At 42.1% G+C, this 14293-nt stretch overlaps 1 protein-coding gene across 2 annotated transcripts in view; it reads right to left on the bottom strand.

The window, feature by feature from the left end:
* The window catches only part of LOC126198875 (uncharacterized), a 220701-nt gene that overhangs the window by 153974 nt on the left and 52434 nt on the right, over positions 1 to 14293 (bottom strand). The window contains exon 1 of one of the 2 annotated variants that reach the window (XM_049935477.1): positions 13185 to 13381. The exons of the other annotated variant lie outside the window; for it this stretch is intronic. The gene's annotated coding sequence lies outside the window, so the exon portion shown is untranslated. Of the gene's footprint in view, positions 1 to 13184; positions 13382 to 14293 lie in introns of those variants that run through there. 2 annotated transcript variants of the gene reach the window in all.

Here is a 14293-nt window from a genome sequence, read left to right as displayed (position 1 = left end):
GTACATCTTGTTCACCAGATGGTAGAGTTTTGTCAGGACTGGCTCTCCCAAGGCTATCAGTAGTTCTAATGGAATGTTGTCTACTTCGGGGGCCTTGTTTCGACTCAGGTCTTTCAGTGCTCTGTCAAACTCTTCACGCAGTATCGTATCTCTCATTTCATCTTCATCTACATCCTCTTCCATTTCCGTAATATTGTCCTCAACTACATCGCCCGTGTATAGACCCTCTATATATTCCTTCCATCTTTCTGCTTTCCTTTCTTTGCTTAGAACTGGATTTCCATATGAGCTCTTGATGTTCATACAAGTGGTTCTCCTATCTCCAAAGGTCTCTTTAATTTTCCTGTAGGCAGTATCTATCTTACCCCTAATGAGATAAGCCTCTACATCCTTACATTTGTCCTCTAGCTATCCCTTCTTAGCCATTTTGCACTTCCTGTCGATATCATTTTTGAGACGTTTGTATTCCTTTTTGCCTGCTTCTTTTACTGCATTTTTATATTTTCTCCTTTCATCAATTAAATTCAATATTTCTTCTGTAACCCAAGGGTTTATACCAGCCCTCGTCTTTTTACCTACTTGATCCTCTGCTGCCTTCACTATTTCATCCCTCAATGCTACCCATTCCTCTTCTACTGTATTTCTTTCCCCCATTCCTGTCAATTGTTCCCTTATGCTCTCCCTGAAACTCTGTACAACCTCTGGTTCTTTCAGTTTATCCAGGTCCCATCTCCTTAAATTCCAACCTTTTTGCAGTTTCTTCAGTTTTAATCTACAGTTCATAACAAATAGATTGTGGTCAGAGTCCACATCTGCCCCTGGAAATGTCTTACAATTTAAAACCTGGTTCCTAAATCTCTGTCTTACCATTATATAATCAATCTGATACCTTTTAGTGCCTCCAGGGTTCTTCCATGTATACAACCTTCTTTCATGATTCTTGAACCAAGTGTTAGCTGTTATTAAGTTATGCTCTGCACAAAATTCTACAAGGCGGCTTCCTCTTTCATTTCTGTCCCCCAATCCATATTCACCTTCTATGTTTCCTTCTCTCCCTTTGCCTACTCTCGAATTCCAGTCACCCATGACTATTAAATTTTCGTCTCCCTCACTACCTGAATAATTTCTTTTATCTCATCATACATTTCATCAATTTCTTCATCATCTGCAGAGCTAGTTGGCATATAAACTTGTACTACTGTAGTAGGCGTGGGCTTCGTATCTATCTTGGCCACAATAATGCGTTCACTATGCTGTTTGTAGTAGCTTACCCGCATTCCTATTTTCCTATTCATTAGTAAACCTACTCCTGCATTACCAATATTTGATTTTGTGTTTATAACCCTGTAGTCACCTGACCAGAAGTCTTGTTCCTCCTGCCACCGAACTTCACTAATTCCCACTATATCTAACTTTAACCTATCCATTTCCCTTTTTAAATTTTCTAACCTACGTGCCCGATTAAGGGTTCTGGCATTCCACGCTCCGATCCGTAGAACACCAGTTTTCTTTCTCCTGATAGTGACGTCCTCTTAAGTAGTCCCCGCCCGGAGATCCGAATGGGGGACTATTTTACCTCCGAAATATTTTACCCAAGAGGACGCCATCATCATTTAATCATACACTAAAGCTGCATGCCCTCGGGAAAAATTACGGCTGTAGTTTCCCCTTGCTTTCAGCCGTTCGCAGTACCAGAACAGCAAGGCCATTTTGGTTAGTGTTACAAGGCCAGATCAGTCAATCATCCAGACTGTTGCCCCTGCAACTACTGAAAAGGCTGCTGCCCCTCTTCAGGAACCACACGTTTGTCTGGCCTCTCAACAGATACCCCTCCGTTGTGGTTGCACCTACGGTACGGCTATCCGTATCGTCGAGGCACGCAAGCCTCCCCACCAACGGCAAGGTCCATGGTTCATGGAGTACAAATTTTATACTGAATTATTTAAATAATTTTTTTCCATCCATTATTGTCGCTATAACCAAATGATTCTGTTACATGTCACGCCAACTGCGTACCAGATAAGAAAATTATTACAGAAATCTGTCCATAAAATTTACAAACATATTTCCTAAAAATTTGGAAAAGAAGGAAGGTTTGGAATATTAAACATTAAACCTACTACTAAGAAAACCGACCGGCAAAAGAAAATACGTAAGGTAAGAGCTACAGCACTACTACGCTTTTGGTTAATTGTAAATTGCATTTTTGCGACACCCACTGCGTAGCACGCATTTTTTTCAAAATTTCTTTCTCAGTTAGTTTTGTAGATTTTAGTAAATATATTATGCGTCTGGGAGAACAGGGAACTGATATTCTCTGGGAGATAATGCAAAAGACCTGGAAAGGAGAAAGAATGCCGCATGCGTGGAGAAGCAGTACACTGGTTCCCATACATAAGGGTAAAGGGGGTATCCAAAACTGTGGCAATTATAGAGGGATAAAACTGCTGTCCCACACAAAGAAGATCTGGGAAAGGATAACTGAGAAGAGGTCGCGTCTAGAAACTGAAGTATGTGAAGAACAGTTTGGATTTATGAGGAGAAGAGGAACAACTGACACAATATTTGCACTAAGGCAACTGATGGAGAGGCACAGAGAAGTACAAGCCGAACTGCATATGGACTTTATAGATCTTGAGAAGGCATATGACAGAGTGCCGAGGCAAGAGATATGGAGATGTCAGACGTAAATGCCTGCCAGAAAAATATATCAGCGTAGTAGAAGACATGTATGAAGGTGCAATGACAGAAGTCAGGGGCAGTGCAGGTGCAACAAAGGCATATCCAGTGAGAGTAGGACTGCATCAGGGATCTGCTCTCACCCATATCTCTTTGCCTTGTCATCGATGTACTAGTCAAAGAGGCGAAAAAAGAGGCACCTTGGCGCATGATGTTTGCCGATGATGATGTAATCCGTGAACCCACCAGGAGGCACTTCAAGACAAGCACAGTGGAGAAAAGCTCTAGAGGAAAGGGGAATCAGAATTACCGTAGTGAAAACAGAGTATATGTGTAGAAAGGATGCCAAAGATCTATATATTAAACTGCAGGGAAAACAACTGACGCTGGTCAAGAAATTTAAATACGTAGGATCTTACATGCAAAGTGATGGAGGACTGGAGGCCGAAATACAGCACAGGATACGTAGTGTATGGATGAACTGGAGGAAACTGAGTGGAGTACTGTGTGATAAGGTTAGCTGCAGAATGAAAGGAAAGTTTTACAAGTTTGTGGTAAGGCCTGCTATGCTGTATAGTGCAGAAACTCGGCGGTTACAAAAGACCAAGAGAAAAAGATGGAAGTGGCAGAAATGAGATTGTTATGATGGATAAGTGGGGTGTCACGAAATGATAGACTAAGGAATGAGTACATCAGGGGAACAGTGAAAGTGGGGCCCATAGGGAACAAAATCCAAGAAAGCAGGTTAAGATGGTATGGACATGTACAGAGAAGATGGGAGCACTACGTGGGGAGAACAATTGAACACCCAGAAATCTAAGGACGAAAGAGAAGAGGAAGACCGAAACTGAGATGGAAGAACAAGGCAGCAAGGGACATACGGGAAAAATGGCGGCTCAGAGAAGAAGCACTGGATAGACATTTATGGAAGAGAAGGATCCAGCAAAGCAACGCCGACCCCACATGACGTGGGAAAAGGCTGAGATGATTATTATTATTATTATTATTATTATAAGTGAGTGTATCACGAAATGGCCGATCATTTTCATTGACTGCGCGCGTAGAAGTCACTTATCAGTCTTCTGTTCCACCTGAGACATATTTTGCTACACTGAATTTCACGAACGAGTGGGACTTCATCTGTGATTTGTTTACGAGTAGTACGAGCCACAATAGTAGTGAAGTTCGGAAACACGCTGATTTGCGGCTATATATAGCTATGGTGAAATTAAGGTCACAAAAGAAAACTATGAGGAATCAGTTGCTCAACCTATGCCTAACACAGAAGTAGAAGACATTGCACATACTGATAACGCAATCGCAGCGACTAGTGGTACCCAGTCGCAAGCGACAGACGATAATATGTCAACATTGGAAACTGTTCCAGATTCCGCAAATGTACAAGGTCCAGTAGAGCCAGACATTATACAGATGTTTAGAGTAATGCAGGTAGATTTGATGTCACAATTTGTAACTCAGATAACAGCCCAAATTAATACACAGGTAGACAAGGTCGCAAGACAGATAGGGGGTGTAACCACTCAAGTGAACAAGCTAGAGAGTGATGTAAAAAACCTTACTGATATGCACAATAACCTGACAACACAACTGACACAACTAAAAAGAGAGTTAGCGGATCAGGTAATAGAAGTGGTACGTGAAGATTTAAATGCCATGAATCAGGATGTTGATAAATTGAAAACCACAGTTAAGATAGTGCCATATCAGATACGTAAGTTAACTGAAAATTTCAATGCTATGAGTGTACAGCAAACCGAGCTCAATACAAAAATGCAGGAAGCTGTAAATCAAGTTGAGGACATGACAAAATTGCAAAAATAGCAGTTTGAGGACTTTCTAGAAGAAAAAGACACACACATAAACCGTACTCTAGAAACAGAATTACAAAAAGCAATAAGTAACACAATGGAATAAGAATACACTACACAAAACACATCTGTATTTAAGATACAAACTGACATAGGCCAGATACAGAAACCTTTGACACAGGACTTACCAAGATGGCAAAATCAAATAGTCGAGCAACTTAACAGGAAACTTAGCACAATGAAAGAACGACACCAAGACGCAGAAGAAAAGCTAGACAACATATCCACAGGTAAGAGCGATAGTGCAATTAGTGACTAACCTATCCCTAATGTACGAATGTGTTCACCAAATTATGAGATGTACGGTAACCAACGACACCGTGATGAAGGAAAGATACAGCAGATAGCTGAACCCACATTGTCATCAGTTTCGTTAGAAGAGAGTATTGTAAGACACGGGCAATTTAAAGTGTTTATCCTTGAAAAGAAATCTGTGCATCCGGTAATTTTTATAAAGTCATTCAGAAATGTATTGCCTAAAACGTAGTCGGAGCATCAAAAGATACAATATGTTACCGGTTACATCCAAGGCGATGGAGCTTTATGGGCGATGGAAATTTCATAAACTTGTCAGACATTAGAACAGTTTGAAAACGCGTTTCTTTCAAAGTACCGCTCACGCGGAGTTCAAGAGAGACTAAGAATAGCTCTATACGTCCCTGAACAATATAATCCAAAAATTGGATCATTTTGAAAGTATTTTGATAAATATTTAAGTCAAACGAGGTTCTGGGATGAGCAGTGACACACACTGACGTCCTACGCATTCTGAAAGCTAAACTACCGCTTAATATTCGGGGAAAGCTAGTACAAGTACCCGAAAGCAATTTGGAGAATTTTCTATCTGTCTTGAACTCTATTGACTTAATTATTGAAGATGCAAGACAGAGCTACACCAACCAAAATAATTTCCGTAGAAGTGGTGGCAACCAGCCTCAGCAGCGGAAGTCGCAGTACGGCGTCAACAATATAGCGTGCGGGGCTATGTCACGACTGGCATTTATCGGTCCCGCTGCAGCAGCTCTTACGCCTGGCCCGAGTTCGCAAGGCAGTTTTAGTAATAACTACAACCAAAATTTTAACCCAGGGTATAACAGGAAAAGAAAAAATGGTGACAGAAACTACTCTAGCTACTCTGGTAACCGGAAACGAAATTGGAATAGAATCGATAACGGCAATCAGTGGGCTAACGCTTACAGTAATTTTCAGTCTCAAATTAGTAACAATACCAACACGGCTGACCCACGAAATGTGCAGTGGCAGTACCCGATTAGTCCCAGGCGCAAAGTAAAAAATGGTTCACATGGCTCTGAGCACTATGGGACTTAACATCTTAGGTCATCAGTCCCCTAGAACTTATAACTACTTAAACCTAACTAACCTAAGGACATCACACACATCCATGCCCGAGGCAGGATTCGAACCTGCGACCGTAGCGGTCACGCGGTTCCAGACTGAAGCGGGCGCAAAGTAACAATACGCCAATAAACTCAGGGCACAATCATGATCGGAATGCACAACAGAGGAACAACACGTCGGGAGTGGATGTTATAGAAGTGACAAACAAAACACCCACAAACAGAAATAATAGGGCGTTAAATTAAACGTGGCCTCATTCCCCATTGTTGGCCACGGATAATTGTGGGAGCGATCCACGCTACCATGGTAGTAATTTGCTCAGGTGTCACAATGAAGCGGACATGCGTGATTTGTTGATCAACAACATTAGAAAATAAGAACCACATTTTTATGAAGAGGATGGTATAGTGCAAGCCAGTTTACAACCTATAGTAGGAAAAATACCCACTCATATCCTTGTGGATATTGGTGTAAAAATTAGTGTGATGTCGAAAGCATTGTTTAAAGAGATTGACAGCCACACAGCTTTGCCGACCTATCCAGTGCAGAATTGCAAGATATTAGGAGCCATAGGTGGAAAATCGAAACTAGATAAGGTACAAACCATGTTCTAAATACAAATTGAAGATATTGTTTTTCAGTCAGTTTTTCTAGTGGTAGTAGGGCTGACGGAACGGTGTATCTTCGGCATGGATTTCTTAAGGGGAAAATGTGCAAAAATTGACCTAGAAACTGGGAAGTGTCATCTGTTTATTAATGGGAAGAACTGTACTGTAGATTTGATAAAAGTCAAAAGTAGGAACGGCAAGCCTTGTCAAGCTATGCACGTCCCAATCTTAAAAGTCAAAACATTTCGATGCCATGATTCGAACGAACTGTGGTGTCAACAAGTAGAGCAGGACGAGTACGAAAATAAAATATTGGAATGCACAGAAATCTCTCAGCAACAAAAGAACGAACTTAGAAGTTATTGTTACATTGTGTTCGCGTATTCGACAAGAAACGTGGAGTTATTAGAATGTATCTATATCGCATAGATGTCCGGCCCCACGACACGTTCTGTAAACACACTTATTCCATACCATGGACGGAAAGAAAGGCGGTGGCCCAGGAGATAAAAAGGATGTTGGTGTGGAATATTATAAAGACCTCATTATCGCCATATTGCAGTCCGCTACTTGCAGTAAAGAAAGCAGATGATTTGGTGAGACTTGTTCTCGATGCCAGGGAGATCAATAAAATTATTGTCCCAGTAACCATCCGACCTGAAAACCCAGAAGAACAATTACAGCGGTTTCATAGAGTACAATGTTTAACTAGTGTCGACCTCCGTATTTCATACTGGCAGATTGCGTAACAGCAACAACTACTTGGAACGAACATCTAGAGCTTTTAAATAGAATGCTACAGAGGTTTTCAGCAGCTGGTGTCACAGCAAACCTCAAGAAAACTAAATTTTTAAGAAAAAACATCAAATTACTCGGTCACGTAATTTCGCCCGCAGGGTTAAAACCTGACCCTGAGAAACTGTTGGCGATAAATAATTTTCCAGCACCTTGCACAAAATGACAGCTAAAGGGATTCGTAGGTTTGTGTTGATTTTTCCGTTGGTTCATACCGAACCAGTTACTCAACAGCCCTGCATTATTAGGTATATTAAGGAAGGACAGACAGTGGATCTGGACGCAACAGTGCCAAGCTGATTTTGATGATATAAAACATGTTTTGGTAAATTCCAATATTTTAGGACGTCCTAACACGAGGAAAGATTTTTGTAAAGCGGCAGATGCTTCATTTTCGGGATTAGGAGTCTGTTTGTTTCAGCTGGACGAATGTGGTGGCACCGACAATGTTAAAGTAATTAGTTTTGCTATCAGCATACTATCAGAATGTGAACGCAGGTATTCCACAACAGAGTTAGAAGCCCTTTCTATTGTTTGGTCATTTAAGAAATTTAATTATTATATATTTGGCAAGCATGTACGAGTCTACAGCACCAGGCAGTAAGCGTTCTACTCACTTGTAGGCTGTTACATAATTGCCTTGGGCCGTGGACTTTGTTTTTGCAGTCCTGTGATTCTGAAATTATACACTCCTGGAAATTGAAATAAGAACACCGTGAATTCATTGTCCCAGGAAGGGGAAACTTTATTGACACATTCCTGGGGTCAGATACATCACATGATCACACTGACAGAACCACAGGCACATAGACACAGGCAACAGAGCATGCACAATTTCGGCACTAGTACAGTGTATATCCACCTTTCGCAGCAATGCAGGCTGCTATTCTCCCATGGAGACGATCGTAGAGATGCTGGATGTAGCCCTGTGGAACGGCTTGCCATGCCATTTCCACCTGGCGCCTCAGTTGGACCAGCGTTCGTGCTGGACGTGCAGACCGCGTGAGACGACGCTTCATCCAGTCCCAAACATGCTCAATGGGGGACAGATCCGGAGATCTTGCTGGCCAGGGTAGTTGACTTACACCTTCTAGAGCACGTTGGGTGGCACGGGGTACATGCGGACGTGCATTGTCCTGTTGGAACAGCAAGTTCCCTTGCCGGTCTAGGAATGGTAGAACCATGGGTTCGATGACGGTTTGGATGTACCGTGCACTATTCAGTGTCCCCTCGACGATCACCAGTGGTGTACGGCCAGTGTAGGAGATCGCTCCCCACACCATGATGCCGGGTGTTGGCCCTGTGTGCCTCGGTCGTATGCAGTCCTGATTGTGGCGCTCACCTGCACGGCGCCAAACACGCATACGACCATCATTGGCACCAAGGCAGAAGCGACTCTCATCGCTGAAGACGACACGTCTCCATTCGTCCCTCCATTCACGCCTGTCGCGACACCACTGGAGGCGGGCTGCACGATGTTGGGGCGTGAGCGGAAGACGGCCTAACGGTGTGCGGGACCGTAGCCCAGCTTCATGGAGACGGTTGCGAATGGTCCTCGCCGATACCCCAGGAGCAACAGTGTCCCTAATTTGCTGGGAAGTGGCGGTGCGGTCCCCTACGGCACTGCGTAGGATCCTACGGTCTTGGCGTGCATCCGTGCGCCGCTGCGGTCTGGTCCCAGGTCGACGGGCACGTGCACCTTCCGCCGACCACTGGCGACAACATCGATGTACTGTGGAGACCTCACGCCCCACGTGTTGAGCAATTCGGCGGTACGTCCACCCGGCCTCCCGCATGCCCACTATACGCCCTCGCTCAAAGTCCGTCAACTGCACATACGGTTCACGTCCACGCTGTCGCGGCATGCTACCAGTGTTAAAGACTGCGATGGAGCTCCGTATGCCACGGCAAACTGGCTGACACTGACGGCGGCGGTGCACAAATGCTGCGCAGCTAGCGCCATTCGACGGCCAACACCGCGGTTCCTGGTGTGTCCGCTGTGCCGTGCGTGTGATCATTGCTTGTACAGCCCTCTCGCAGTGTCCGGAGCAAGTATGGTGGGTCTGACACACCGGTGTCAATGTGTTCTTTTTTCCATTTCCAGGAGTGTATATGTGAATGGCAAAGACAACGTAATCGCCGATGCACTGTCACGGTTACCCCAAGGTTTGCCTGTGTTTGAAGAGTTGACAGAACAAAACACCAGAATTTAAGATTATGCTCATTAAGAACACTTAAGTTAGAAAATATTTTTTGGATATGAGTAACATCATGGCCAAATTACAGGAAGAATATGAGCGGTGGAGGTAAGTCAGGTTACAATTAAACAATAACCAACTTGCACCTGTACGACAGCATTACCAGTTGTTTAAAGATGTATTGCTCTGTAGGAGAAATCCAAGCAGCGATATATGGTGCGTTTGTATACCCGAAGCAAGTGAGAAAAGTTTAATATGACATAGTCGTTTCACTTGGGGACACTACGGTGCCCGCAAGTGCTGTGAGAAGTTGAATGTGTACACTGCTGCTATTTTACCAATATGCATCGACGCACGCAACAAATTTTGAAAACTTGTATTGTCTGTCAATCGGAAGTGCGAGACAGAGTTACATCCTATTTTACCTAAAAAAAAAAACCTAAAGCTGGCATGTATAGATGCTATGGAACCTTCATCCTCTGCACGAGGAAGTTTGAAACATATAATTGGTTTATATGATGTATTTTCAAAATATGTGAAACTGTATGCTACAAAAACAACCGCAGCTAAGCCTATTATTATTAGACGTATGCTAAATGACTACTTTCCGTCTGTTGGGAAATCTCAGGTGATCTTATCAGATAATGCAACCAACTGCACATGCCGTGCTTGGAAACAATTTCGAAAAGAGCAGCAAGTTCAAATGGCTCTAAGCACTATGAGACTTAACATCTGAGGTCATCAGTCCCCTAGACTTAGAACTACTTAAACCTAACTAACCTAAGGACATCACACACATCCATGCCCGAGGCAGGATTAGAACCTGTGGTCGTAGCAGCCGCGTGGTTCCGGACTGAAGCACCTAGAGCCGCTCGGCCACATCGGCCGGCAGAGCAGCAGGTCAAACAAATTTTAATATTCAAATATAGCCCACAATCCAACCGGACAGAAAGGATTTTTCGTGAATTGAAAAGTTTTATGAGGACGTATGTAGCTAACAAACAGTCTAAATGGATTGAATACTTAACGTATTTGAACAGGTGGTAAAAAATCTTCCGATTTACGATACAACAGTTACACCGTCGGATTTAATATACAACAGGAAAGAAAACAATGAATGGATGAACCCCATCCCACCTGTTGCAAGACAACCTGTAGGTTTAAATGAAAAAGGTAAGACAGGTATTGATCTCTATTACAGAACAAGCTCAACGCCGTGAGAAACACTTTGGCAAACAGCTACATGGTGTTACCAGATTTGTGGCTAGAAACAAAGTATTACTTAAGACCCATGTGAAATCTTCTCTGTTAGCCAATAAAAACGCTAAGTGGCAAATAAGCTATATTGGTCCGTACATTATTGTACATATTGCGCATGACGGATGTTATTTACTTGCGTATCCTGACAATAATAAAATCAAAGGATTCTATGCACACAGAGACTTGAGGAAATTCTACCATGTTTAAGTATCACACTTCACAACTATCTATGCACTCAAGTGAAATACGTAACCTATGGTAATAAAAGGAATACGATTAGGGTAAAGTAATTTATGCAGCTACGTGAATCAGAGCATTTGACTACCTTCGTTTACATTTGTCAGTGACTGTGGACACAATACACAAGCAAGCTAGGACATACACATCAGTTGAAGACTAGCAATGTTAGCACAGGGTGTACTTAGAAGGTTTGACTGAATAGTTAATGATCACAGCGGTATTTTATATTTAAGTTTATGCACGAAGGATTCTGGAGCGTACATTTAGCACAGATCTCGGAACAAAGAAGCTGTCAGTTTTTTTATGCCACTTGTGCATCAAGATTGTAAGGTACAGTGTAAGTTCCAAAAATTATTGGACTCCATAAGGTACTGCATAAGTATATGGTCATGCAAGTACATGTAGTGTCGCAGAGAGAAATTTTTTTTCCGACGTATCCACCCCACTAGGCATTATCTATGAATACATCGAGCAAAATGGTATTAACTTTCTCTATATGCTGCGACGATGAAATGATTTATGGCTGCTAATGAAAGTTTAGCGTGGTATATACCACACGCATGACAACCTAATCTAAGTAAAGTGCATCTAAAGATATAACCTATGAAAAAAAAACAAGAGTGATCTTACTCAAATACAAATAATTTTTCTACTTTATACACACGCTAGAGTGCAAATACACTGTTGAGGTACGATTTGAAAACGTTATCTGAGGAAAACTAAAACACCGTCTCTTATAATAATAATAATAATAAAGAAATATGTACAAGGTAAGTTATAGGAAACTGATCGACCGGCCATGAGAAGCAACTACGTTACACTAATGTCACTATGATTTACGATCGACGTTGTAAAATATTACCAAGATCACTGTGAAGTACACTACTCGAGGCTCAGTAACAAAATGGTTCAAATGGCTCTGAGCACTATGGGACTTAACTTCTAAGGTCATCAGTCCACTAGAACTTAGAACTACTTAAACATAACTAACGTAAGGACATCACACACATACATGCCCGAGGCAGGATTCGAACCTGCGACCGTAGCGGTCGCGCGGATTCAGACTGTAGCGCCTAGAACCGCTTGGCCACCCCGGCCGGCGGCTCAGTAACACCAGAGATTTTTAATAATTTGTCCTTTCTTCGGCATGAAAGTACTAAGAATCTTTGTTGACTTTAGGAGAATGCATACACTGATTTTCTCTTACGTTTATTATATTTTATCCATTCTGAGTTTAAGATATTTTGTAGAAGAAGTAAAGTAAGGAGTGACTAAGGTCACGTTAAAAAAAATTTTGCGCATAGCAGTGATACAATGATGAACACACGAACATGTACAAACACAGACACAGATTTAGGAAGCAGTATAGCATACAGCAGCCAAGCTTCATTATCAATCTGTTGTTCGTATTACCTAGCATTTTAATTTTCTATTTATGTGTGAATGATCTGTTTATTTATTTTTTATTATTTTTTATTGATTTGTTTATCTATGCGTTTTTATTTCATTCTACTTACTTTTGATGAGTGTAACACGCGTTGTTACAATGTTGGGTAACATAAAGATCCTCCCCCCCCCTCCCCCCCGACTGTAACTCGCGGGTAGTTAGTGCACCCATTTTGCCTCATTTGAAGACAATTTCTATGGTGCATTCATTTTTTCTATAGTCGTTTCGATGTATAGGTGAATTTGTATCACGACCCTGAGTTAGGGAAGTGCTGTTGTTTTCGAAAACGTGTTCTCTTATGTCCTGTGAGATGTAAGATACTATCGCGATCGCGAACTGTAGTACTAGAGGCACGTATTTTCTGAGAGCACATTCAGCTAACAACTTGTGTAATGAGATATTTTGAGCAGTATGTACACACATAAAGTTTTGATGGGGATACAGGAGAAAATAGTGAACGTGGTAACAAACTACTAAAACCTAGCCAGTGGTCTCATGATCTACAGTTTTTTGAACGGTAAAAATGATCAGAACAGTGTATAGTTACCCAGTGACAATGAATTATTCAGTGACTGATTTATTCAGTGACATTTGAGTTATACGCATAGAGGCAAGTGAGAACAAGTTTTAACCACGAGCCTTCCTTCGGGTGTTTGTGCACTGGAACAGCGCGCCCTTGGCAAGCTAAATAGTAATGCGCAGTACTTACCTTCGTGCAGTGAACGTAGGAGGTGACCTGTGATACCTCCTCGCAGCCAAGGTGTACGACGAGTTGATGCAGGTGCAGCAGTTTCGTAAATGCTGCGAACGCTGCACAAAACACTTCATACAGATGTATCGAAAGGCACGCAAGACATCACCACCCGGCGGTGGGTGAGCTGATACAGGACTCGAAACGGCGCGTAGCGTGCTGCCAGACTACTTGTTGCGCGAGTGGTTACTTGCAACTGGCGCATTATCGACTGACGGCGTGATGCAGGAGGACAATTTGAATGGAAAGCAAAATGGACACTCGCCCTAGTGCAAAAAGATGTAGAGACACGATCTCGTGACCCACTAAATAAAGTCTTACCACTACAGCTCATGATCTACGTCACACGGTACGAAATAAAAACTACACCCATGTTTATTGAACTGCACCTATGTTTATGTATATGTTAGTGCTAAGTTAGAGTAAGTACTAATCTCTATGAATTTTATTTGTTATACGTTTACCTTGCCCATGATGAAACAACTATGAAACCTAGAAAGGAGATATACCGGGACGTTATCAGATAGATCCTGGTATAAAAGAGGAAGCAGTGGGGAGCATAAGCAACTGTAAGGAAGAATTTAACACACTTACCACACCAGATACCCTTGCCAACCCTACAGCCTGGATCGGCACACCAAAATATACGACGTTCTTGTGAAACTTTTTTTTATTTTCAGGTAAATGTAATGGTAGACTCATAGAAAAGACTTGCGAAATGTAATTTTGTTGTCAACGTGCTGCTGAAAACGTTATTTGCACGCAGTAACAATGATGCTATAACGCAATCATAAAGAACTGCGCTATGGACTTGTATAAAATGTAATGTAACATTAATGTATTTGATGTAAAGGACGATGCAGTAATTTTTGTGTGTAGTTAGTAAGTTAGTGCATATTTTGTGTACCCTACTGCATATGTTCTCATAGCTAAAAAAACTGTAAATGTACTGTATACGAGAGAAACGAATGTTACAAGTGGTTACCTAAGTGTCAGGGCCGGCACCAGAACTATTATAAGCAAAGTGGTGTTGGGAAATTCCTTAAAAGTCACGAACAGTGCAATTC

The sequence above is a fragment of the Schistocerca nitens genome, chromosome 8, assembly GCF_023898315.1.
Source record: "Schistocerca nitens isolate TAMUIC-IGC-003100 chromosome 8, iqSchNite1.1, whole genome shotgun sequence".
NCBI lineage: Eukaryota > Metazoa > Arthropoda > Insecta > Orthoptera > Acrididae > Schistocerca > Schistocerca nitens.
Note: the sequence above shows the minus strand (reverse complement) of the source record. Positions and strands in the feature narration are given on the sequence as shown.